The 18,700-nt window shown below is 40.3% G+C and overlaps 1 pseudogene; it reads left to right on the forward strand.

Annotated features, from left to right (window-relative positions):
• Positions 1 to 492: 492 nt before the first annotated feature.
• Positions 493 to 908, forward strand: LOC101721816 (prefoldin subunit 4 pseudogene; annotated as a pseudogene).
• Positions 909 to 18,700: the final 17,792 nt, after the last annotated feature.

Below are 18,700 nucleotides of genomic sequence, written 5' to 3' on the forward strand. Positions count from 1 at the left end.
CTAAGCCCACCAGTTTAGTCTCAAGGGATCACCGAGGCTGGCAACGCCCAAGCCCCTAGGACAAGGTCTTCAGGATGTGCACTCCTAGCAAAGGATGGTCAGGATGGTGTGTGGTTTCTGGAGTTTGCAAGTGGGTATTGTGTGTGGAGTGGGGATGGGACGAGGGATGGGCAAAAGTTCAATTTAACTGTCCATACTTCAGAGAAAGGAGTCCACATTTAACCTCCACCTTCACTCTTAATGGAAAGACTTTCAGAATGTTGTGTATGAAATGCCTCTGATAAGAAGGTTCTACCACAGTCCCAAGATGGCAGCCGCCATGAAGAAGGTGATGGAGAAACTTGGACACAGCGATTGGTAGTGCTGTAGTGACTCAGCTGGTGAGAAGCTCAGCTGGGGATCAAACTCAGAGCATCTTTTTTAATATGTATTTTTAGGTGATACATGAAATTGCTGCAGAAGATGTCAATGTTATTTTTGAAGATCAACAAAAGATAAATAAATTTGCGCAGAATATGAGTAGAATCACAGAGCTAAAGGAAGAAATAGAAGTAAAAAAGAAACAACTCCAGAATTTAGAAGATGCTTGTGACGACATCATGCTCACAGATGATGACAGCTTAATGATACCTTACCAGATTGGTGACGTTTTCATTAGCCATTCTCAAGAAGAAACACAAGACATGTTAGAAGAAGCAAAGAAAAATTTGCAAGAAGAAATTGATGCCTTAGAATCCAGAGTAGAATCAATTCAGCGGGTGTTAGCAGATTTGAAAGTTCAGTTATATGCAAAATTCGGCAGCAACATAAACCTTGAAGCTGATGAAAGTTAAACATTTTATTATACCTTTTTAAATTTGTTTAATAAACTTGAATATTGTTTAAAATGATAATTTCCCTTCAAATGACATGGAAAGGAAAACTTTCTTTTTTTAAAGTTTTCATTTATTTAGTGGAAACTTGCCTATTTTCACATCTTGCTTACTTATTTTATATTTTTAAAAGAAGACAGTATTCATTCTATGTATTTTGCATAATGATTATATCAATTCTAGGGGCTTTATGTCATGTTATTAAAATCAGTTAAACAAACAAACAAAAAGGTTCTACCCTAGACCCACTGTACGTCCTCTTCCCCACCAGAGCTTCTTATGGGGAGGGCAGTCAGCGAGGCACCTCATGGTGGGAGAAGCCTCATGGGTCACCATCTTACATGGGGCTATGTTTTCACCTCATATACTTCAAGCTGCTAAGTGCTCCATCACCACAAATGTCAGCAGTCCTTCTGTGGTAAAATAAAGAGAGAGGGGAAGTAGGGAGATGTTAGGAGGCTTCCAGTCCAGAACAGATGCGTTGATCAGACAGACTCCTGAAGGGTAGACAGGTAGGGAGGAGAGTAGAAATCTGTGTTATCATGGGAACCAGTGATGTACATCCAGATAAAGAGATTTGAGGTCTGAGTTGAACGAAGATGAGGCCCTAACCTCTGAAACTCTTATCCCTGGGGCCTCTGTCTTATGCTATAGGCTGAACAGGTTAAATCTGTTTGTAAAGATAAGGCACAGACTTCCATTTCCAACCACTGAAAACTGAAAGCATCAGAAAAGATCCCATGGAACCAAACAAGCACTCTGAAATGGCAGAGTCTACGGGAACATAAAGCTACTAGAACCTGGGAACTTACAAAGTAGTGGAGGAGGGGAGAGGCCTGGATACAGCCTCTGAGCTTTGTGGCCACCCTGGTGCTGGGCAGGTGGCTAGGCTCATTCATTTGTGACGTGAAGCCATGTCCAGGGTCCTCCTTGCTGGGCTCAGGATTTAACTACATGCCTCAGTAGAGTGACAGCTTGCTCAGGTCATGGGCTTCAAAGTCACTCATGAAGAGTGCTGCATTATTGATGAGCACTGAGGGTCAACTCTTCTCTGCATAGAGCCTGGGCTGAAAAATCAGAAGAAGGGGTTTAGGTTTATGCTTGCCTTCTAATGGCCCACTCTCTGCCAGGAACTATTCTAAGTGATTGATGTAGGCATGGCTAACCCTGTTTTTACAGATGGGGAAGCTAAGGCATAGAGAGCTCAACTGTTTTAGGCTACATGAATAACAAGTGACAGAACTGGGATTTGAGCTGGGATTTGGAATCAGGGTAGGGTCAATGCTTAGGGGACAGGCTATTCTGGTCTCCTGCCATCCTGGGATGCCTCATTCAACCAGGACAGGGGACTCACAGAATTTGGCTTTCTTTTCCAAGATATGCAATACCCACAAAGTAAGTAAAAATGTATAGTGCTCAGAAGCCAGAAAGGGGAGCATGGGGCTGCTGGGTGGTAATAATGGGCCTAAGGAGGTGTCCTTTTCTCTCCACTGCACACTGCCTGCAGGATTACTGATTGCAGCATTATAGAAATGCCACTTTCCACTTCAGGGCAATTGGTACTTGCAGCACCAGATGGCTATCCTCAGGGTTCACTGCAGCTAAGCATAAATATAAAACCTACCATTTCTGAGGGGGGACCCGATGATGCCCAGGTGTGTGGTTCCCAAGCAATTTTATCTCAAGTAAATCAGTAGGTCCATATTAGGAGACACATGTTAATTTATTGCAGCAAGGTTTTATGTCTTTGTCAGTCATTAGCAAAATTTCGTACCCGAAATTCTTTCTTCTTTAATCTTGGTGGGATTGGTATTACACATAACTTGGCGATTAAGACAAGAATATCTTGCAGATAGGGAGGTCGTTAATCTGAAGGGTTTTTGCAGTGTGAAATGCAAATGCTCAGTGACAGGTATGTCGGGATCCCCCAAAGCCTTCTTAATCTGCCATAAAGGGAGCCAAGGAAAGGTTTGATTATTTTGTTAACACAAATAAGAAGTCCTTTTGCAGCTCAGCTCTCTTTGCAGCTCCAATTCTTTTACCATTTGTTCAGATAAACTTTCCAGCCCCTGGAGGGTCAGCTCATCAACAGCTTCTTTCCCTCTGTGTTCTCAATGACAGACCTGGGATTTGGGGTCTGCACACACAGAAGGTGAGGGTAGAGCAAACATGCTGTCTCGCTCCAGTGCTGCTCTGGGGGCCTCAGTGACCTGCTCTTCCTGTGGATGCATCCGGGTAGGGGGGCATAGTGGCTATTTCCATATACATCTTCTGGATTGACGGTGTCATTGGTCAGTTCTGGGATCCAAGTGATGTTGATGCACCAGCCAGCCCTACAACAAACCAGGATTTAGGAGGCTCCAATTCTAACCCAATTTGCCACTGAGGCAAGACATCCCCATTGCCTCAGTTTCCCTGAGTAGATCTAAAGATTACTAAAGTTCTTCAGTATTTATTTATTAGGTTATTCGAGACAAGATCTCATTATACAGTTCAGGCTGGCCTTGAGTTCACTATGTAGCATAGGCTGGCCTCCAACTCGCAGTGATTCTCCTGCCTCAGGCTCCCAAGTGCTGGAGTTCTTTCAGTTTTAAATGCTGTAATTCTGTACTTTCTACTCTACAGTCTGTTGGTCCAATGGCCCTTTGTGAACAATCTCGTAATTAGCTGACTTTATTTTGTACGTTTTGTCTCTTAATGCCTGTTACCCTAGCTCAGACAATGATGTAATAGACAGAAGTAGGTATTGGAAGGGTGGCTTTGGCACTGGACTTCCTACTTCAAATCCTGGCTTTGTGTGACCTTGGGAAAGTTTTTGCCTTAGTTTTTGCGTCTAAAAATTGACATGAAAATAATAGTACTAACTCACAGAAAATTTGTGAGAATTAAATAAACTGTTGTGCATAAATACTTAACATAATTCTTGGTCTAAATACTGAATGTTAGTCACATGATTAATTTTATTTCCTATAACTTGGAAAACCCAGGGGCTCACATTTCTATTACAAATATAAACAGCAAACCACTTTTTCTACCAATCAAAATATATTAGTCTTTATTTAGAGATTGGTATAGAAAAGTGGCAAATCCCCCTTCCTCCCATAGCCCATGCTTTTATGAGGATGTCTGTATTATTAAGGACAATGAAGATGAAGACAGGAACACTTTTGGATGGTGCAGCAGGGCTTCCTGGGGCAGAGCCATGATCTGTTTCCTTCTTGCTTTCCTGGAATCCATTACCTTTACCCCCAACTCAGGTACCCTGACTGTGTGCAACTGCCTGCTCTCCCAGCCTACAGGGGAGCCCTTGTAGAAACTTCCATGGATTCATGATAGTGAGAAGTCTTTGTGTTTTTCTTCTTCACCATTTTCTCTCCTTCCTCCTTGGTGTTTTCCCCCTTTTTCCTCCCCAGGGAGCCTCTCTGGTTTCTCTCTCCATCTTCTCCTCCTCATTTCTCCAGGGTCTCATCCACCATGGCTCGGTTTCATGCCTTGCAAAAAAAAAAAAAAAAAATGCTGTCCCTCTGCACCTTTCAGCAAAACTATCAGCCCAAAAAGTTTAGGAAAAAAAAATTCATTATCTTTAATGGGATTTCTTTACTAGTCTTGGCCAGGAGGGACCCGAGTTCCCAGGAAATCTGAATTAATGAGTACCCTACCATGGGTTGTGGAGGGGAGGCCAACCAAACTGAGGTATAATTTCTTTTTGAGTTTTGCAATGAAAGGTAAGAGTCTTCGACAGAAAACCTAAAAGACCTGTCTAGCTAGGAAAAAGGATTTAAAGCAACTCGGAGAACCTCAGGCCTGTTTGGAATCCATTTTGAGCCAAGTGGAAATATTTGGATGAGTGAAATGACTGCTCTCTTTTAATTGGCATCTGGTTGATCAGGGACTGCTATCTAGGACCATGAGAGGGTTGTCAGGAAAATTAGCCTATAGAACATTTCACTAACAAATTCCTAATTTCATCTGTGCCAGTGACAAAACTTGTGCTCATTTTGGCTCTTGAACGAAAGAGCAACTGCTGCGCACCTTTGGGGTCTCAGAAGGAGATTTAGAGAGGTTTGTTAGTCTGTTAGAAAGTGAGGGAGCGGGTCTTCCCTTCAGCTGTAAACTCCAGAGAAGTCTATTAGAAATCTCCACATAGAGCTCAAATCTCTTTCCCCTTTGATTCAATCACCCCGAGTCATTAGGCTGGTTGAACACCACTTTAGACTGCACACTATAAATAATTAAAATATGGAAGCATGTGGGGTCACCTGATGCAGCCCCTTGGGGAAGGGGCAACACAGAGAATGTCTAACTTTATGCTGAGCTTCTTGCTGATAGATGGGGTTTTAAAACTGCATCTCTAGCCCCAGCCCAATCCTCTCTGCAAAAGCCTCAAATTGCCAACTAGCACAATCCTGGCATCTGCTGTGCCCGCCACACTCCTCAGAGCTTGTCCTGGAATCAGAACCTGCCCCTCTAGGGCAGCTTTTCCTCCAGATGTTATGTTTCAGGAACGGCCCTCTAGTCACCGTGTCACCAAATGTGGCAGATGACATTGTCTAAAGAAGCCGTGTGTTTGTTCTGAGGGCTGCCATAACAGGATACCACAAATTTAGTCGTTCACAACAGCACACGTATATTCTCTCACAGCTCTGGAAGCTGGAAGTGTAAACATTAAGGTGCTGGCAGGTCTATGCTCCCTCCAATAGCCCAAGGAAGGAAGGATCCTTTTGTGCTTCTTTTGGCTTCTGGTGGCTCCTGACAGTTTTTGGCTTGTGGCAGCCAAGGCAGAAACATCATGGTGGAAGGGCATGGCAGAGGAAAGCTGCTAACCCCATAGAAGCCAGGAAGCAGAACAAAGGGAAGAGCCAGAGAGGAAGGAGCCAAAGACCAGATATAGTTTGCAAGGTCATGCCCCATGACCCACCTAGATACACCCAGAAATGTGCTCTACTAATCTCCTAGGCATCTCTCAAGTCAATCAGGTTGACAATTAAGATTGACTGTCACACTGAGGTTCTGGGTAGACATCAATTTAGGAGAGGGAAGATCATTCAATCCATTACAGGCCACAGTAATCTTTCCTATTCCATATGACCCTCTAGAACCTTGCCACTCTCCCATTAAGGGTTGAAATCTATGTCCAGTCCCTCTAACCTAGGTGGACTTTTGTGACCAGTTCAATGAACAGAATGGTGAAAATGATGCTGAGTGACTTCTAGGGGAGGTCATAATTCCTAGAACATGGAGTCTAAAATCTTTAGAGCCCTGCAACTCTTCTTTCCACAGGAATCCCCCATTCTACCTCTAATTTAGTTAATCCATTAATCTCCTCTCTTCTTTCTTCCTCTGCATAATGGGGCACTGAATTATTTTATTCTGTATTGATCACTAGCATCTTAACTGACCTCTACACTTTGGGCCCTTCCTTACTCCATATACCAAGTGTAGCATACTTTGGGTTTGCCACTATCCTGTTCAAAATTCACTGACAGCTTTCCCTTACTTAGGGGATTTGTTTGTTTGTTTTAACATTCTTCAACTGACAGTCAAGACTGCAATTTGGCCTCAGTTTACCTTTCCTACTTTATCTGCTATATTTTTTCCATAAAAATTCCATGCAACCAACAAACCAGACTATTCACTGTTCCAAACACATGTTGAATTGATCTTCTGCCTTGGTACTTTGTTTGCCTTTTCAACCTTTAATGTTTTTTGAGCACTGTTTCATGCCAGGCAATGTACAACACACTAGAGAACACTGGAATTCTGCTCCCTCTCCATTTTCTCACTTCATCTAACTGCAATTCTATGTATGTGCCGAGGTGCAGCTCCAAATGCTACTTTCTCTATGAAACCTCCTCATTTTTTTAAGCCAAAAATTATTTCTTTATTTTTAAAAATTCTTATTTTTTTTGTGGCACTGGGTATGGAACCCAGGGTTTTGTGCACACCAGGCAAGCACTCTACCAGTGAGCTACATCCCCAGCCCATTTTATTTTTATTTTTATTTTGAGCAAGGTCTTGCTAAGTCGCCCAGGCAGGCCTTGAACTTGTGATCTTCCTCCATCTCCGGAGAAGCTGGGGTTATAGGCATGCACCACCACACCTGATCAAAAATTATCTCTCCTTTCTTCTGAAATTTTATATTTTCTTTTCAATCAAATAAAATAATTGGCAGCTCTGAGACCACACCATGCTTTCCCATGCCTCTTTGTCCTTCATACGTGCTGGATTTTCTCCCTTCACCCTTTTCTACCTGGCTAGCTTCCACTAACCACACCTCAATTCAGGCACCCCTATTTTTTTCAGAAATGTGATTTTTATGCATTATAAAATTTGAAAACCACTGTTCTAAAGAATAGCACAAAATCAATTTGACCAATTCCAAATCCCTAAAAGATTCAGTCTGGGAATAGGCATTTTGTTTTGTTAAATTTAGCTCCCCCCACCTTCAAATCTATACCAGTAGTTCTGAACCCTGGCTGGAGAATTTTTATTTTTTGATATTTTAAATTGATGAATATTATATCATCCACTGTGTGCAAGTGGTTTGAAATATAGTTGTCCCTTTATATCCTTTGGGGTATTGGTTCAAGGATATCCTTAGCCCATGCAAATACCAAAATCCATTAATACTCAAAGGCCTTACCTAAGATGACATAGTAATTATTGTTGGTGAGGCTGTGGGGGAAAAAAGAAACCCTTCTACATTGTTGATGGGAATGTAAACTAGTATAACCCCTATGATATTCACCATGGAGATTTCTCAGAAAACTAGAAGAAATTCCATTTGACCTAGCTTTTCCCCTTCTGGGTATCTTTCCAGAACAGTTAAAGACATCATATTACAGTGATGCACACATACCCATCTTGATACCAGCACAACTCATAACAGCTAAATCTTGGAAGCAGGTTATATACCCATCAACAAATGCATGGATGAAGCAATTGTATACATAATGGTGTACTACCCAGCCATAAAGGAGGATAAATTTGAGTCATTTGTAGAAAAATGAATGGATCTTGAGGCCATAATGCTAACTGAAATATATCAGACACAGAAGGTTAAATATTACATGGTTTCTATTATATGAGAACCCCCCCAAATTAATAATTTAAAGAGAAAAATAAAAGATAGATAACTGGAAACAGGGAGGTAAACTTTTTGCATATGGGAAAGGGATCTAGAGATGGAGAGGGGAGGAGAAGGGGAAGTAAAAAAGATTAAGATGTGATATGTACATGTACCAACTCCACATGATGTATTTTTTTTTTTTTTTTTTTGGTACCAGGGATCGAACTTGGGTCCTTGTGCTTACAAGGCAGGCGACAGAACCACTGAGCTAAATCTCTGGCCCTCCACATGATGTATTGCAAACACATACTAATAAAAAATGAAATGGCATATTATTTGTATATAACCTACTCACATCCTTCTGCATTAACTTTTTAAAAATTAATTTTATTGGTACATTTCAGGTATACAATATAATGACATTCATCATTGGAAATTTGCACCTTTACATAATCACTCTTGGTTCTTATTTTTTCCCCATTCCCCTGCCCTCCCTTCAACCCCTCCATCCCTCCCTATTTACAAAGACTATGCTTCCTTTTGTTTCATTTTCTCATATTAATTCCATTCCCTTCTTTCCTTTCCCCTACCCTTCCCACTTCCCCTTTCCCTTTGCCCCTCTTCTTAGTATTTCACATTATCTATTATACCTTTTAGTGCTTATTTACACTTTCAGTTTCTCACACTAGAGAAACTATTCGGTATTTACACATGTGTGTCCTATTTATTTCACTTAAGAGTATCACCTCAATGTGCATCCATTTAGCTATAAATGTCTCTGATTTGTCATTTTTATGGCTGAGTAGTACTCCATTTTATATTTTTTAAAAAAAGCACATTTTCTTTATCCAGTCTCCTGTTGATGGGCAATTGGGCTGCTTCCAAGTTTTACCTATTACAAATTGTGCTGCTGTGAACATGGGTGCATATATATCACTGTGGTATGATTCTTTTAATTCTTTGTGGAAGATCCCCAACAGGGGAATAGCAGGGTCAGATGGGACTTCCAGTCCCAGTTCTTTGAGGTGTCTCCATACTGATTTCCACAGTGGTTGCACCAGTCTACATTCCCACCAGCAGTGGAGCAGGGTTCCTTTTTCCCCACAGCCCTACCAGCATTTGTTATTGGTTGATTTCATGATAGCAGCCATTCTTTCTGGGGTGAGGTGGAATTTCAGTGTTGTTTTCATTTGCATCTCTCAAATGACCAGTGATGTTGAACATTTTTTCATATGTTTATTTGCTATTTCTACTTCTTTTTCTGAGAAGTGTCTGTTCATTTCACATGCCCATTTCTGGATTGGGTCTTTAAATTTGGGAGGTCTGATTTTTTAAAGTTCTTTATAGATTCTAGATAGTAGACCTTTTTCTGAGGAACAGCAGGTGAAAATTTTTCCCACATTGTGGGTTGTGTCTTCATACTGCTGGTGGTTTCTCTTGCTGTGCAGAAGCTTTTTAATAAGAAGATATCCCACTTGTTCATTGTTTGCGCTAGTTCATGGGCAACTGAAGTTTTGTTCATAAAACCTTTTCCTACACCAATGTCTTCAAGAGTTCTACCTCACTTCTCTTCCAACTGGTTCAGCATTTCTCTTTTAATATTTAGATCTTTAATCCATTTCAATTTTAGTTTAGTGCATAGTGAGAAATACAGGTCTAGTTTTAATCTTTGGCAAGTTGAAACCCAATTTCTCCAGCACCATTTACCAAAGAGGCTCTTTCCTCCAGTGAAGGTGTTTGGCTCCTTTGTCAAAGATGAGGTGGCTGAGTGTGTCTGGGGTTGTTTCTGCATCTTCTAATCTGTTACACTGGTCCTCAGGACTGTTTCTTGGCCAGTACCATGCTGTTTTTATCCAAGTAACTTCATAGTATAGTTTCAAGTTGGGGGAAGTGATACCCCCTGCCATGTCTCTGTTACCTAGAATTGCTTTTACTGGGCTGGGGATTTAGCTCAGTGGTTTTGCTGCCTGCTGCACAAGCGCAAGGACCTGAGTTCAATCCCCGGTACCAAAAAAAAAAAAAAAAAAGAATTGTTTTTGCTATTCTATGTCTCTTCTTGCTCCAAATGAACTTATGGATTGTTTTCTCAAGGTCTGTGAAGTATGCTGCTGGAATTTCAATTGGGATTGCACTGAATCTATATGGCCATTTTCACTATGTTGATCCTTCCTACCCAGGAGCAGGGGATGTCTTTCCATTTTCTGATATCATCTTCAATCTCTCTTTTCAGAGTGCTATAGTTTTCAGAGAAGAAGTGTTTAATTTCTTTTGTTAGGTTGATTCCTAGGTATTTCAGTTTTTTGGATGCTATTGTGAAAGGAATTATTTGCTCTATTTCTCTCTGCCAGTCTGTTGTTCATGTAGAGGAAAGCTATTGATTTTTGTGTGTTGAACTTGTGTCCAGCTACTCTACTGAATTTGGTTATTAAGTCTAGAAGACTTTTGGTGGAGTTCTTGGGGTCTTCTATTAGAGTATAATGTCACCTTCAAATAATGACAATTTGACTTCTTCATGTCCTGTCTTTATTCCTTTTATTTCTTTCTCTTGTCTAATTGCCATGGCTAATGTTTCTAAAATTATACTGAACAGGAGTGGTGATAGTGGACATCCTTGTCTTGTTCCTAATTTTAGTGTGAAGGATTTCAGTTTTTGACCATTTAGTATGATATTGGCTGTTGGTTTTTCATAGATGGTTTTTATCAGATTGAGATAGAGACCTTCTAGTACAATTTTTTGTAGGGTTTTTAAAATCATAAATGCATGTTGGATTGTGTTGAACACTTTTTTTTTGCATCTATTGAGATGATCATATGGTTTTTGTCCTTGGCTCTATTGATACAGTGTGCTACATTGATTGATTTGTGTATGTTGAATCATCCATGCATCCCTGGGATGAATCCCACTTGGTCAGGGTGTATGATCTTCTTGATGATCTTCTGCATTCTATTTGCCAGTTTCTTAGTAAGGATTTTTGCATCTATGTTCATTAGTGAAATTGGCCTATAGTTCTCTTTTTTGATTGGGTCTTTCTCTGCTTTGGGGATCAAGGTGATGCTTGCTTCCAGGAATAATTTGGGAGTATTTCTTCCCATTCAATTTCACTGAAGAGTTTAAACAGTGGTGGCAGTAGTTCCTCTCTGAATGTCTTGTAGAATTCAGCAGTAAAGTCATCAGGACCCAGTCTTTTCTTAGTTGGTAAGTTTTTAATGACGTTTTCAATTTTATTGCTTGATATTGGGTTGTTTAGACTTTTTAGGTCTTCTTCGTTCAACTTTGGTAATTCATACATATCTAGGAATCTGTTCATTTCTTCTGTTTTCCATCTTATTGGCATATAGGTTCTTGAAGTAGATATAGACGATCCTCTGGATTTCTGCTGGGTCCATTGTAATTTTGTCCTTTTCACTCCTAATCACATGGATTTGGGCCTTTTCTTTCCTTTTTCTGATGAGGTTGCCTAAGGGTTTGTCAATTTTGTTTATTCTTTTGAAGAACCAACTCTTGGCTTCATGGATTTTTTGTACCATTCTCTTGGTCTCCATTGCATTGATTTTGGCTCTGATTTTTACAATTTCCTCCCATGTATGAGCTTTGGGTTTGTCCTGCTCTTCTTTTTCTAGAAGCTTGAGGTTCAATATCAGGTTGTTTAATTGGGCTCGCTCTGTTTTCCTAATATGAGTATTCACTGCTATGAATTTCCCTCATAAGACTGCTTCAATGTGTCCCATATGTTCCAATATGTTGTATAGTCATTGTCATTTAATTGTAGGAACTGTCTGATTTCTTCTTTAATTTCCTCTGTAACCCATTGGTTATTCAGAAGTGTGTTGTTCAATTTCCATGTTTTTATGAAATTCTTGCAATTTCTTTTGCTACTGACCTCCAATTTCATCACACTATGGTCTGATAATATACAGGGGATAACTTCAATTCCTTTGCATTTACTTAAATATGTTCTATGAGTGAGTATGTGGTCTATTTTGGAGAATGACCCATGTGCAGCTAAGAAGAATGTGTATTCTGATTTTTGGGATGGAACACTCTGTAAAGATCTGTTAAGTTCATTTGTTCAAGAGTTTGAATGAGTTCTAGTATTTCATTGCTTATTTTTTGTCTAATTGATCTATCTATTTGTGACAGTGGGGTATTGAGGTCCTCCACGACTATTGTATTAGTGCTTATATGAGTTTTCATGTCCATTAGTATTTGTTTTATATAGCTGGGTGCACTAGTATTTGGTGCATATATATTTATGATCGTTAGCTCTTTCTGCTGGATTGTTCCCTTTACAAGGATGTAGTGTTCTTGTTTGTCTCTCTTAATCAGTGTTGGTTTGAAATCCACTTGATCTGCAAGGAGGATAGATGTTTCTGCTTTTTTGGGGGGTTCCTGTCACATGGATTGTTGTTTTCCACCCTTTAACTTTCAGTCTATGAGTTTCTTTTTGAATTAAATGTGTTTCTTGTATGTAGCATATTGTTGGCTCTTGCTTCTTGACCCATTCTGCCAGTCTATTTCTTTTGATTAGTGAATTGAGACCATTAACACTGATTTTTATAACTGATATGTATTGACTTATCATAGTCATGACTTTTTTGTTGTTGTTGGATTTTCCCCCTTTGCATTTAATTTCTTGTCATGCATGATGGATTCATTCTGCTGTGCTTCCTGGGGTTGTGATCCTCATTTTCTTTTCCTAGGATATTGTCTAAAATTTTTTGGAGTCCTGGTTTGGTATTCATGAAGTTCCTAAGGTGCTCTTTGTCATGAAAGTATCTTATTTCTCCATCAATTTTGAAAGATAGTTTTTCAGGGTACATCAATCTGGGTTGGAGGCTGTTTTCCTTTAGGGCTTGAAAAATGTCACTCCAAGCTCTTCTTGCCTTGAGGGTTTGCATTGAGGCATCTGTTGTGATTCTCGTGGGCTTTCCTTTGTATGTGATTTGTTTCTTTTCTCTAACTGCTTGTAGAATTTTGTTCTTCTGTTGGGTTTCTGGAATCTTAACTATTACGTTCGTATGTGTAGATTTTTTTTGATCAAGGCTATTTGGAGTCCTATATGCCTCACTTATCTGTATGTGAAGTTCTTTTTCCCCTGCTTGGGAAGTTTTCTGCCATCACTTTTGTGAACAGTTTTTTCATGTCATCTGCACTGTCTCCTGTTTCTTCATTGACTCCTATCAGTCTTCCATTATTCTTCTTTGCATCATCTAGCAGCTGCTGGATTGATTTCTTATGGTCCCTTACTATTTTAAAACAATTTTTCTTTTCCTGGTCACTAATTGCAATCTTATCTTCTATATCTGAAATTCTGTCCTCACATTGGCTCATTCTGCGGTGTAGACTTTCAGTGGAGTTTTTCATCTCCTGGAAATCTGTTTGCATCTGTTTTATGGATTCCATTTGTTTCCTATGTTGGGATTCCATCATCTTCCTCAGCTCCTCTTTTTTTTTAATCTGTGTCCTCTCTAGATTTATTTATCATGTCTTGCACTATGGGCACAATCTCTGCTGTTATCTGAGAAATTATTTCTGATTTCATTTTTTCTAGATCCTCTTTTGTTTCCAGTTCAGGGAGTCCAGGTGGTTGAGGATCAGATTGTTCCATCTCATTTCCCTTTGGGGTTGCTTTAGGTGATCTGGGAGTCTGGTTTTGAGATTTCTTTATGTATCTTCTCATTTCAAGGTGGGGGAGGGGGCTGCTTCTGGCGCCAGCGCAGCTCACCTCCTCAGCGCCGGGTGGGGCTCTGCTCCTCTGTGCTGGGGGCAGAGGTACAGCAGCCCGAAAGGCTCAGCTGCTCGGTGCTGGGGTCTCTGCTCCTCTGCCTCCTTCTGCATTCATTAAATCTCTAGATTACTTATAATAACTAGTACAATATAAATGCTATGTAAATAGTTGCTATACTAGATTATTTAGGGAATACTGACAAGTAAAAATTTGTACATGTAAAGTGCATACACAAATGGTTTCTTACAAATATTTTTGACACAAGATTGAATCCTCTGATGTGGAAGCAGTGTATATATTATAGAATGGCTATATTCAGCCAATTAGGATGTACATTATCTCCCATACCTATCAATTCTTCTGTAGGGAGAACATTTATAATCTATTCTCTCAGAATTTTCAAAAATACAATATATTGTTATTAACCATAGTCACCATCTTGTACCATTGCATATTCTATTTCTTTTGATTTCCCCACAGCCCCTATTTTATTTTAGGAACATATAAGCTCCTCGACATTTACTCGACAAATCTTCATGAGGAAGCAAAATTAGTTCCCCAAATTCCTGTTGGTTTTCTTTGAAAAATCAGTGCTTTTGCAAGTACCACTCTAGGAAGTTGCTTCCTTCCCATGAACAGATAAGAGGCCTGGAAACTTGTTGAAATATTGGAAGAGATGAATTCTAAAGAGAATTGCATTGTGGGAGGAATTCTCCATCTCACACTCTTTAACTTATCTTTCCTTTTGGGAATAGGATTGTGAACTCTGAGTTTCCTGGGATGTCATTATACATGCTGGAATTTAATCATGCAAGACTTCCCCTCCCCTAAAGTGCCCCTGGGGACCATGAAGACATTACTGAGGCAGAGAGGTAGGCTCTTAGAAAAATCCAAGGTTTGAGCTGTAGTTTCACAACCTCTCCTCAGTTCTAATATTAAATCCCTGACTCTTGAGAGCTTTTGATGAGACAATCCATCATCCTTTTATTTTGTGTTTCCTGGGTCTTGCTCAAATATTATGACCCTTTTGGAGGAAAATACCATGACTGGTAGTACTTGAAATGCTGGCACCTATAGTATCTGGAGTTAATGTTACTTGCAGCTTTATCCAGGAACAATTCTGTCATGAAATACTCAGCTGTAAAAGAAGTGAGATGACTGAGAAGGATTCTTTTGAGTTTCTCTGGCATGCAGAGAGGTGATGGGGATCTTGGTGTGTATGTGTGGGAAAGTGAGGGGGGATGATAAATAGTGTGCTACCTCTCCTTTAAGAGCACGTCCTTTTATTTCTGACACTTAAAAAAGACACTGTCAAAAAGATGTTTTACCGATTTGACTTTCTGTGCAGGAGAATGTGCAACAGTTACCTAGTAAGTGGTTTTATAGGGAGTTTCACCCACACGTTATAATAAACTGAGCCCAAAGATAACATATCTTTTGTGCTTTTACAGTGCTTGGATGATAACTGTGAAAAATTATCTAGTGGAGGTTAGCAAACTGTACCTGTGGTCTTTTTCTCATGACCTCTGTATGATAAAGTTTACTATCTTGGAGCATGATGCATTGTCAAATAATAGGTTTGCTTGTCTGGCCAACAAGAAGTAATTGAGGAGTGTTATAGTTTTACAATCGTGTTTCAATGACTCCGCTGCTTTTGAGTTGTTAGACCTGAACAAAATGGGTCAATGTTGAAAGAATAAAGGCCCCCTCCCACTTTTGTTCATTCCATGTCTTTATGTTTTCTGGTTTTTTTTTTTTTTAAGGGTAGGATGGGATATAGGCTTTGACTATCATGATTTTCTGCCTAGAAATCCCAGGCTTTCAGATTGGGGCTTGAGATAGGAGATTTGATTTTTGTTTAATGACTGACAATGAATATGGATTTGACTTACCTACAATATAAGCATTGACCACTCTTGTATTCTTTCTGTTCTTAGGGAGAAAATAGGCTAACAAAATTATTTTGGTTTAAAGAGTCTTTGGATGTCTGATCTGTCTTTAAAGAACATTCTTAAGACTTATTGAGAGCAGACGAGGGCTGAATGACCTAGGAAAGGTAGCAAATTAAAGAATGTTTGATTTTGCTACATTACATTTTCTTTGGGGTAGGTCTCACCCAGGATTTTACAAAATGTTCCATAAAACACTACCTTTGTGACATTATAAAACGAGTTTGGGAAACATCACACACCTGATCTGAACCTTTACTTTGTGCTTCAAGATGAACATCATCATATTAAAAGCTTGGAGAAGCTCAACAGTAGAGAAATATTAAATCTGGCATTCTCCTAAGGATGACCACAGAACCTTAAAACACCCCCAACATTCTGCAGAGAATATGGGCTGTACATCATATTTGGGGGAATTTTGAAAAACCGAGGTTTGTAAATATACCCATTGTTCCTTCCAAAAAGAAACCATTGAGAGATCAATCACTGCTTAGCAACCTCCCCTCGATATACACACATATGCTTGTCTCAGAAATATTTTTAGATAGGGCTATCACAATTAAAACTTGAGAATTTCCCCATGCATAGGATATTTCACTATTAGGAGGATATTTTAGGAAAAAGATAAATGACTGGATATGAGGGTGATTTGGCTTTGATATCTGTCACCCCATTGCTCACCAGGGTTGATTCACTGTTGTGTCTGGCCAGGCAGGTGTCCCCTTCCTCCTTCACAGCTCCATGTGCCACCCTCCCTAAACTGTGTGTTGGGGAGTAGGGGGGACGACCACCTCTACTCTCGATGGAGGAGGACTGTTTCCTGGGTCAAGGGTATACCGGTAGCTTTGCTCCCCTGCTAGAACCACCAAACTAGCTCTCAAGACAAATGACTAAGACTCATAGTTGCGGAGGAATGTTTGATAGACTTGTTTGTGTTTGATGTAGACTAGGATTGCTGAAAATGAAAGAGGGGTCCAGTAGATCTTGGAGAGAATCTACTCCAAAGAATAGAAGTGTTAGGGAGTGATGGCCAAATTCAGCAATAGGACTGTAGGGGTGGAAAGGAAGTAATAGACTGGAGATGTAGCTCACTGGTAGAGCACTTGCTTAGCATATGTAAGATCTTGGGTTTGATCTCTAGTACCACAAAAACAATGAAAGAAAGAAAGAAAGAGAGAAATGGAGAGGTAGTTCTTCTCTAATGTTCTGAATGTGGTACACTAATGGTGGAACCTAGAGGTAGAACCTCTCTGCCAAAGGAAGTCTGAGGAGCTGGGTGTGGTGGCACATGCCTGTAATCCCAGCACTTGGGAGGTTGAGGCAGGAGAACTGATGCAAGTTTGAGGCCAGCCTGGGGTAAGTAACGAGTTCAAGGGCAGTCTGAATTGCAAAATGAGACCATGTCTCAAAACAAAAAAAAAGGACATCTGTGTGTGAGGCCTGCTTGGAACTCCTGTAGAAATACAAGAGGGAGAGCAGTCAGTTATCAGATAGCCCAGGATCCAGTGACAATGACAGGGCCCCAGGGAGCATGATTCAATAAGGCAAGCAGCTTGGGTAATGGCCTGGAGAAGTATAAGGAGGGGTCTTGGAGTTTGTCTTAGTTACTTTTCTCATTGCTAAGACAAAATATCCGACACCCAAAGTAAAAGAGGGAAAGATTTGTTTACCTCACACTTAGTAGAGGTTTCAGTCCATAATCAGCTGGCTCCAAAGCTGAGTGGCAGGGGGGCATCGCAGAGTTCATGGCAGGCATAAGAAGCAAAAAGAAACAAGCAAGGGAAGATCATATCTCTTTCTATCCCTTATATCTTATCCAGGCTACTTAGGTGGAGTAATACTCACACCCTTAATCCTAGTGCCCTTGAGCCTAGCATTGCACCATGAATCAATCCCAGTATCGCACACTCTAGATCCAGCCACCTCTGAAAAAGCCCCACCTATGACTGCATGAGGCTTTGGGGGACATCTAACCACAAGCCGTAACAGAGATAAGCACTGGCAGCCATATGGCAAAGGAAAAGCACACAGATTAAAGGAGAGCTCTGTAGATGCTGCCTCCCCCTCTACCAGGGGCATAGAAATCTTGATAGCAGGTTATGGAGTAAAAGAGGCTAGCATCTCTGTAGCAGTAGGAATTAATTTTGCCCATAGGATCAAGTCCATGGACATCCTTGCCATTACTCAAGTAATTATACTTCTGGCCAGTTGGTACAACTGTTATAGACTAGGAAATAAGCACATCGGGGAGTGCAATTGGGCTATCATATAAGGTCTCATGTTATGGTTATTTTAGTTATCCATTCCTGCATAACAAATCACCTCAACTCTTAGTGGCCTAAAATAATATAAACATTCAGTATCTTACACAGTGGGATGGGAATTCAGGAGCATATCTGAGAGTTCCTCATGAGGTCAAAGAGAAGGTGTCCTCAGGGCTGCAGTCATCTGAAGACTTGACTGGAGCTCAAGGTTCTTTTCCAAGATGGTGCACTTCATGGCTGAGGGCCAAAGCCCCAGTTCCTTGCTGGCTGTTGACAGGTGGTCTCAGTTCCCTCCCATGTGGATCTCTCCACAGAACTGAGAGTGTCTTTATGACATAGCTCTCCCTAACAAGTGACACTTCCGTAACCAATACTTAGAAGTCAAACATATCACTCCACTACATTCTTTTTGTTTGAAGCTTAATACTAAGTCCGGCCCACATGCATGAGGAGAGGAATTATGCTCCACTTTTAAAAGAAAAAAGTGTCAAAAAGACATTGTGTTTGTATTTAAAGACCAGTACAATGGTGGTTCACTTATATTTAATCCCTTCTAGAAGGTAAAGGGTTAATAGGAGTGAGAGGGACTATATGACAGAAAGGTGTGGATAAATTTGCCAGCATGTCCGGTGTTGAAGTCTATTATGAGTCATAGAAAATCTCTCTTATTTATTTTGAAATCAAAAGATGGGCTCCAGACAGGACTGCTTTTTAAGTTGGATGAAATTAAAAATAGCTTAAACGTTTGAGAAGAGGGGGAGATGATTAGTTCTCAGGATATATTAAATGTCCTCACATGAGAAGGGAGTCAGCTATT

This window comes from Heterocephalus glaber, unplaced genomic scaffold, assembly GCF_053883595.1.
Source record: "Heterocephalus glaber isolate CG9 unplaced genomic scaffold, H.glaber_assembly_v1.0 deba00001457, whole genome shotgun sequence".
Lineage (NCBI taxonomy): Eukaryota > Metazoa > Chordata > Mammalia > Rodentia > Bathyergidae > Heterocephalus > Heterocephalus glaber.